Source organism: Ranitomeya imitator, chromosome 4 (assembly GCF_032444005.1).
Source record: "Ranitomeya imitator isolate aRanImi1 chromosome 4, aRanImi1.pri, whole genome shotgun sequence".
Taxonomy (NCBI): Eukaryota; Metazoa; Chordata; class Amphibia; order Anura; family Dendrobatidae; genus Ranitomeya; species Ranitomeya imitator.
In genome coordinates, this window is record NC_091285.1 from 23680007 (window position 1) to 23687230 (window position 7224).

Here is a 7224-nt window from a genome sequence, read left to right on the forward strand (position 1 = left end):
CACACACAGCTCAGCTACACCGCCCCCCCCTGCACACACACAGCTCAGCTACACCGCCCCCCCTGCACACACACACAGCTCAGCTACACCGCCCCCCCTGCACACACACGCAGCTCAGCTACACCGCCCCCCCTGCACACACACGCAGCTCAGCTACACCGCCCCCCCTGCACACACACAGCTCAGCTACACCGCCCCCCCTGCACACACACACAGCTCAGCTACACCACCCCCCCTGCAAACACACAGCTCAGCTACACCGCCCCCCTGCACACACACAGCTCAGCTACACCGCCCCCCTGCACACACACAGCTCAGCTACACCGCCCCCCTGCACACACACACAGCTCAGCTACACCACCCCCCCTGCACACACACAGCGCAGCTACACCGCCCCCCTGCACACACACAGCTCAGCTACACCGCCCCCCTGCACACACAGCTCAGCTACACCGCCCCCCTGCACACACACACAGCTCAGCTACACCGCCCCCCCTGCACACACACAGCTCAGCTACACCGCCCCCCTGCACACACAGCTCAGCCTGATCAATAATCATCACAAGCTCTAGAGGTCAATGAATCAGTTCTGGTTGATGCTGCATTAAAGGAATGTGCCCGATTACAGGGATTTTCCGGCCACAACACAAACATTCCCTTTAAGCCATCAATATCTAACCTGTGGATTTCCATCTGCAGCAAAACTACAACTCCCAGCATGCCCTGACAGCTATATACGGAATAACCCCCCAGCGAGGGAGAATACAGGGGCGAGCACACGTGGGGACGCGGACAGGGAGCAGCACTGACACAGTGTAACGGAAGCCCCGCGCGAACACTGCCGCATTACCTCCCGCTCCCGGCTCCGCCGCTCCCCTCTCGGTCGGTTCCCTGTCAGGCGGGAGCTTCTGCAATCTGCAGCCTTCCCCAGCCACACCCAGATACCACGACTACCGACAGGCGATTGGCTCAGCTGCAGCCCGCCCCTTAGCGTCTCGCGGAGATAGGAAGTGAATCCAAGCCTCGTTTTGACGTGAGCTGTGGAACGCGGTCACGTGACGATGGGCCGGTGACGTAGGAGAGGAGGATAGAAGAAGATCCTGAGCCGTGAGCCATTGCTGCTCCTCAACAGGGACAACCAGGATGTGGAAGGAGAGCCCCCATAACAGGAACCTGTGTGCCCCCACAGTAATAGGAGAGCCCCCCATAACAGGAACCTGTGTGCCCCCACAGTAATAGGAGAGCCCCCATAACAGGAACCCGTGTGCCCCCACAGTAATAGGAGAGCCCCCATAACAGGAACCCGTGTGCCCCCACAGTGATAGCAGAGCCCCCATAACAGGAACCTGTGTGCCCCCACAGTAATAGGAGAGCCCCCCATAACAGGAACCTGTGTGCCCCCACAGTGATAGGAGAGCCCCCCATAACAGGAACCCGTGTGCCCCCACAGTAATAGGAGAGCCCCCCATAACAGGAACCCGTGTGCCCCCACAGTGATAGGAGAGCCCCCCATAACAGGAACCCGTGTGCCCCCACAGTGATAGGAGAGCCCCCCATAACAGGAACCCGTGTGCCCCCACAGTGATAGGAGCCCCCCATAACAGGAACCTGTGTGCCCCCACAGTGATAGGAGGGCCTCCATAACAGGAACCCGAGTGCCCCCATAACAGGAACCCGTGTGCCCCCACAGTGATAGGAGAGCCCCCATAACAGGAACCCGTGTGCCCCCACAGTGATAGGAGAGCCCCCCATAACAGGAACCCGTGTGCCCCCACAGTAATAGGAGAGCCCCCCATAACAGGAACCCGTGTGCCCCCACAGTGATAGGAGAGCCCCCCATAACAGGAACCCGTGTGCCCCCACAGTGATAGGAGAGCCCCCCATAACAGGAACCCGTGTGCCCCCACAGTGATAGGAGCCCCCCATAACAGGAACCTGTGTGCCCCCACAGTGATAGGAGGGCCTCCATAACAGGAACCCGAGTGCCCCCATAACAGGAACCCGTGTGCCCCCACAGTGATAGGAGAGCCCCCATAATAGGGACCTGTGTGCCCCCACAGTAATGAGACCCCATAACAGGAACCTGTGCCCCTACAGTGATAGGAGAGCCCTCATAACAGGAACCTGTGTGCCCCCTCAGTAATAGGAGAGCCCCCATAACAGGAACCTGTGTGCCCCCACAGTGATAGCAGAGCCCCATAACAGGAACCTGTGTGCCCCCACAGTGATAGGAGGGCCTCCATAACAGGAACCCAAGTGCCCCCACAGTGATAGGAAAGCCCCCATAACAGGAACCCGTGTGCCCCCACAGTGATAGGAAAGCCACCATAACAAGAACCCGTGTGCCCCCACAGTAATAGGAGAGCCCCCATAACAGGAACCTGTGTGCCCCCACAGTGATAGGAGAGCCCCCATAACAGGAACGTGTGCCCCCACAGTGATAGCAGAGCCCCCATAACAGGAACCTGTGTGCCCCCACAGTGATAGCAGTGCCCCCATAACAGGAACCTGTGTGCCCCCACAGTGATAGGAGGGCCTCCATAACAGGAACCCGAGTGCCCCCACTGTGATAGGAAAGCCCCCATAACAGGAACCTGTGTGCCCCCACAGTGATAGGAGAGCCCCCATAACAGGAATCTGAGTGCCCCCGTAACAATAACCTGAGTGCCCCCGTAACGATAACCTGTGTGCCCCCACCGTCTATAATGGCCGGGGTGATCTCGGGAGATCGGAGCCGGCGCACAGTCACACGCACGGTCTCTGACCTTCTCGGTACAGACTCTTCTCGCCTCGGGGATGTTCTGAGGTTCCTACGAGGAGCCGATTTTCCATCAGTTTTTTCCATCCAGAGATTCCACCGCATCTTACAGCGTCGTGTACGAGATTTTAGAAAACTTGAGTGAAATCTGGGTGAAATCTGCAACAAAAACCAAGCTGCAATACCGCACCCAGCCTGTAGGCAGAAGTGGCGCTGTTTCTGGAAGAAAGCGGCCATGTTTTCCTAATCTGATCCAGCAGTAGGAGTTTTCCCATCTCTAATCCGGCTGTCATTTTCATTTACTCATCTCCCGGCAGGGAACTCTGAGGATTTTCATCTGCTCGGCTATTTTTATTCTTTTTTTATTGACAGATCTCACTTAACTCGCATCCTGTGATCTCACGGCTCAAGCAGGTTGTTGTTTTTTTTATATATCTAGAATCCAGCCCAATCTTTGATGTGATCAAGAGACGTTTTGTTCTGCCGCCTGGCAGCGGCGGTGACGGGTGACGAGAGGAGATTCACGTGCGCCAGCCGGGATGATGGAATAAATGAAATGAGCAGCTGAAAGGGACAGATGGTTCGGGAGGCAGGACGGGTAACACTAGCTGCTCCAGCAGATAACAGAAGGCTTGGGAAAGGGGCACAAGCACTGGGCCAAAAAAATCTTTAGAAATTGCATTATGGGGTGTGGATGGAGGTATTAGGGTGTGAATTGTGACTTCAGGGTCTATGTATCACAAACATAAGCCCGGGGCAACCAGGAAGATCTGTTGCAGAGATCGTGTTGACGTGCATATGTATTCAACCCCCTGTCGTCCGATACCCCTAAATAAAATCCCAAATGACCAATCGCTTCCAGAAATCCAAAATTAATAAGTTGAGTCCACCTGGTCTGTAATTTATTCTCAGTATAACTACAGCTCAGAGGTTTGTTTGAGAACATTAAGGATCGAACAACATCACGAAAACCAAGGAGCCCACCAGACAAGTCAAGGATAAAGTTGTGGAAAAGTGTAAAACAGGGTTAGGCTATATAAAATAAAATAAATAGCTCAAGATCTGGACATCTGACAACATGCACAAATGGAAGGAGTATGGCACAAGTGCAAACCTACCAAGACATGGCCGTCCATGTAGGTGGACATCCCAAGCGAGGAGAACGCTAATTAGAGAAGGAGGCAAGAAGCCCACGGTCACCCTGGAGGAGATGAGGAGATCCACAGCTCAGAAGGGAGAATCTGACCAAACGATAACTATTAGTTCTATACTCCACAAGAAGAGTGACAAGTGTGTAGTGGAAAACTAACACTGCACAACACCTTGAAAACACCATCCCCACTGTCACACATGGTGGTGGCAGCATCATGCTGTGGGGAGGCTTTTCTTCAGCAGGGGCAGGGAAGCTGTTCAGAGTTGATGGATGAAGCTAGATACAGGGCAATCCTGGAGGAAAACCTGTCAGTTTTCAGAAAATCACTGCAAAAGAAATGCATCGTAAGAACATGGCTGAGATCTTCCCTTGGCGATGCTATCAGAATATACCCAGAACTATTCAAAGGGCGTAAAGAGCAAGCTCAATGGTCACCAGATTTTTCTTGACTCCGCTATCTCGGGAATAGGAAAGTGAGATTGTGGCAGCTATTGTTTTCTTTTATCTGAACCATTGTTGGTGGAGGCAGTAAAAAAAAAAAAAGTTTGGGTGAAAATTAATTATTAACCCCCTCCGGGTCTCGCAGACGGCCTCGCTGTGTACACACAGGAGTTCAAGGCAAGAGGCATTTGTGTCACATTCCTTGCATGTTTCTGCGGTGGATTGTGCCGCCAGCACTTGTCATATTCACAAGGGAAGAAAGGAGCGAGAGGTAAATGTTATCCTCTAACTGGATGTTCGCCGCTCGCTGGAAAAAAAAGAAAACAAAAACACTATATCATAAATGGTAGAGTGTTTAGTACTCGCCCGTGCCTTTAAGATGCAATTAAAGAGACCTATAAACATATGGCAGACTGCGAGGCCTGACCGAAAAAACACCAAATCCTCAAGACGCCACCAAACCCGCAGATTTAGGCAGAGTTCACACGTTGCAGAGTTGGTAAAACAAAAAAAAAAAAAAATAGCACTTACAGTAATTAAAATAAATATACCTTACTTCCCCCCTCCCCGGGTCCAGCAATGAATCACCACTGCTCCCGGTATCTATTGTCTGCAGTGCTGACGTCATGTCAACAGAACTGCAGCCAATCGATGTGCTCAGCGGCCCATGTAGTCAACTCCAGACACGAGGAACAGCGACGGAGACTCAGCGCTGGACCAGGGGAGGAGGATTAAGCCTGTTTTATTTTTATTTTTTCTTTTAAAGGGAACCTGTCACCCCGTTTTTTGAGATTGAGATATAAATACTGTTAAATAGGGCCTGTGCTGTGCGTTACTATGGTGTATGTAGTGTACCCTGATTCCCCATGTATGCCGAGAAATACATTACCAAAGTCGGCGTTTTCGCCTGTCAATCAGGCTGGTCTGGTCAGGTGGGCGTGTTCACAGCGTTCTTTTCTTCCCCAGGTTTCCGTTGGTGGCGTAGTGGTGTGCGCATGTCCAAGGTCCGGATTCCCTGTGCCCACGTGAAGACACCGCGCGATCTGCGCTGTCATTCCTTTCATCGGTGCGGGCGGCCATCTTCCTGGGGCCGCGCGTGCGCAGATGTAGTGCTCTGCTGCACGGGGCTTCAGGAAAATGGCCGCGGGATGCCGCGCGTGCGCAGAAGAGATCGCGGCGGCCATTTTCCCAAAGCCGAGTTTGCATCTCGGCTTTGGGAAAATGGCCGCCGCGATCTCTTCTGCGCACGCGCGGCATCCCGCGGCCATTTTCCTGAAGCCCCGTGCAGCAGAGCACTACATCTGCGCACGCGCGGCCCCAGGAAGATGGCCGCCCGCACCGATGAAAGGAATGACAGCGCAGATCGCGCGCTGTGTCTTCACGTGGGCACAGGGAATCCGGACCTTGGACATGCGCACACCACTACGCCACCAACGGAAACCTGGGGAAGAAAAGAACGCTGTGAACACGCCCACCTGACCAGACCAACCTGATTGACAGGCGAAAACGCCGACTTTGGTAATGTATTTCTCGGCATACATGGGGAATCAGGGTACACTACATACACTATAGTAACGCACAGCGCAGGCCCTATTTAACAGTATTTATATCTCAATCTCAAAAAACGGGGTGACAGGTTCCCTTTAAACAAAGCAGCTCGGTGAAAGGGATTTTATGAAAACAGAAAATCACTTATGACACTACACACACTTCTAGGGCATATGGATGTCATATAGTATAGGACTGAGGCTGCTGTATATTCATCACACAGGAGACTCCGGGCCTGCTGTATATACATCACATGCGAGACACCGGGACTGCTGTATATACATCACATGCTAGACACCAGGACTGCTGTATATACATCACACAGGAGACTCTGGGACTGCTGTATATGCATCACATGCGAGACACCGGGACTGCTGTATATACATCACATACGAGACACCGGGACTGCTGTATATACATCACACAGGAGAATCCGGGACTGCTGTATATACATCACATATGAGACACTGGGACTGCTGTATATACATCACATAGGAGACCCAGGGACTATTGTATATACTTCACATACGAGACATCAGGACTGCTGTATATACATCACATAGGAGACACTGGGACTGCTGTATATATATCACATACGAGACATCCGGACTGCTGTATATACATCACATAGGAGACCCAGGGACTATTGTATATGCTTCACATACGAGACATCAGGACTGCTGTATGTACATCACATAGGAGACACCGGGACTGCTGTATATATATCACATACGAGACATCCGGACTGCTGTATATACATCACATAGGAGACACCGGGACTGCTGTATATATATCACATACGAGACATCCGGACTGCTGTATATACATCACATAGGAGACACCGGGACAGCTGTATATACATCACATACGAGACATCCGGACTGCTGTATATACATCACATATGAGACACCGGGACTGCTGTATATACATCACATAGGAGACACCGGGACTGCTGTATATATATCACATACGAGACATCCGGACTGCTGTATATACATCACATAGGAGACACCGGGACTGCTGTATATACATCACATAGGAGACACCGGGACTGCTGTATATATATCACATACGAGACATCCGGACTGCTGTATATACATCACATAGGAGACAGAGACTGCTGCTGTATATATCACATAGGAGACACTGGGGCTTGTATACAATACATCTCAAAGGAGGCCGTGAGCAGACAGTGCGATAACTCTGCCTACAAAGAACGTCCTTGACCCTGGAACTTGCCAGCATCAAGGCATAATCCAGCATGAAATACTACAAAGTTGTGCAGCCAAAATTAGTGCAATATGCAGTGTTGTTATGCATAAAC

The 7224-nt window shown here is 51.9% G+C and overlaps 1 protein-coding gene across 2 annotated transcripts in view; it reads right to left on the reverse strand.

The window, feature by feature from the left end:
• Positions 1–943, reverse strand: part of PACSIN2 (protein kinase C and casein kinase substrate in neurons 2) — an 84187-nt gene extending 83244 nt beyond the window's left edge. For both annotated transcript variants that reach the window (XM_069763360.1, XM_069763357.1), the window contains exon 1: positions 851–943. The gene's annotated coding sequence lies outside the window, so the exon portion shown is untranslated. The remainder of the gene's footprint in view (positions 1–850) is intronic.
• Positions 944–7224: the final 6281 nt, after the last annotated feature.